A 2232-nucleotide genomic window follows, 5' to 3' on the forward strand; every position below is an offset into this window, starting at 1 on the left:
CCACCTCACCTTCCCCTATCCGAATCAATGCCACCACCACCAACACCACCACCAACACTACCACCAACACCACCAAAACAACAACAACACTACTAAACCGTGCTACAACATCACAACTACCACCACCACCACCACCACCACCACCAGCACTACCACTGCTACAACAATATCAAGAGAAACAGATATCACAACACAACCATTCCGCTAATCAATAACCATACCATTGTGAAGCCTACTACTACCTCAACACTATTTTGCTAGCCATACCATCACTCTTACCAACAGTCACATGACAACAGCACCAGTAAATCATACTACCACAACAGAACTACCGCCTGATTACCACTACATCACATACTACATCAAAAACATCATTATTACCACAGAAACACTACAGCGCTGACCATACAGTCACCAGCCACCACCACTACCACCACCACCACCACTACTACCACTACTACTACTACAACATCTAACCATGCCCTAACACCACTAACACCACAATTGCTACTACAACGCTACAACTAACCATACCACTACCGCCGACACCAGCATTACCACCACTACTACTGCTGCTGCTGCTGCTACTACTACTACTACTACTACAGCTGACCATATATTAACCACCACCTCTACTACCACCACTACTACCACAATATTACAGCTAATAATGACACTAGCACCACTACTGCCACCACCACCACCACCATCACCACCATTACTACTACTACTACTACTACTACTACCCTAGCTAACTATACTACTACCACCACCACCACAACCACAACCACAACTACTACTACTGTTATAGCTATAAATGTACTACCACCACTATCATCACCACCACTACTACTACTATAGCTACTACTACTATAGCTAACTATACCACTACACCAATTCACCAGCTATACTACTACTACTACTACTACTACTACTACTACTACTACTACTACCGCCATCACCACACCAGTGTCCATACCACTAGTACCACTATCAAGTAGAATAAACAAATTGATCTACCACAGTACAACCAAACATCATACCATTAACCAGAGCAGATCCATACCTACTACCATCGCAACAACAACGAGGAAAACAACTAGCCATACCACTGCTACTACCACCGCAACAATAAAATGGCCCCTTTTGATGCCACTTCAACACAACCACAGCCATGTTATTTGCCATATCTTAACCATCAGTGCCATACTAACTCTAACCAGCCCTACATTACCATACCTATCATACTACTACCACTACTACAACAATACGACAAATCCACCACTTACTACATGGCCATGTTATACCACTAAATCAGCATAACAGCAATAACTAACCATACTACAATACTACAGCCAATACAGTACTGACAACGTACGAGTTAAAACTACCAACTACAACTAAGCTGTTATGTCAGCTGAGCTGACCACTATACCACCACATATACCACAAAACATCCACAACTACTACACTATATTAGTCATACTACCACTCACGCACTATCACTACAACTACAACTAGCTATACTACCACCAGAACCATTACCAGCATCATCACCACCACCATCATCATCATCATCATCATCACCACCACCGCCACAACCACCACCACCTCCACCATCACCAAACTAGCAACCCAAACTGTACTATCACATGACTCCTTGCACCACCATACTTCAATCTAACACAGCCATATCACCACCACCACCACCACCACCACCACCACTACTACTAATACTACCTCCACTACCATCACAATCACGAACAATGTAACTGTATTGTTGTCATTGTGGTGGTGGTGGTAGTAGTAATGATAGTGTTTGTAGTCGTCATGCTGGTGGTGGTGGTGGTGGTGGTGGTGGTGATAGTTGTAGGGGTGTTGTTACTGTTGTTGTTGTGAGGGTGATGGTATGACTGGAGGAAGGTGTTAATCTGTGATGTGGTTGCACCACTCCAACAACCATCGCGACATTACTAGAGCCATTAGCACCACCATTACCACCAGCATCACCATTACCACCAGCATCACAACCACCACAATTGCATACGCTGCCACTACCACCACCGCCACCTCAACCACCACAACCACCCCAGCCACAGCCGCAACTACCACCACCACCATAACCACCACAACCACCACCTCCACCACTACCACTACAGCCACCACAACCACTGCGACCACTGCCGCCACCGCCACAGCCACCACCACTACCACCACAACCACCACCTCCAC

Source organism: Octopus bimaculoides, chromosome 8, assembly GCF_001194135.2.
Source record: "Octopus bimaculoides isolate UCB-OBI-ISO-001 chromosome 8, ASM119413v2, whole genome shotgun sequence".
NCBI lineage: Eukaryota > Metazoa > Mollusca > Cephalopoda > Octopoda > Octopodidae > Octopus > Octopus bimaculoides.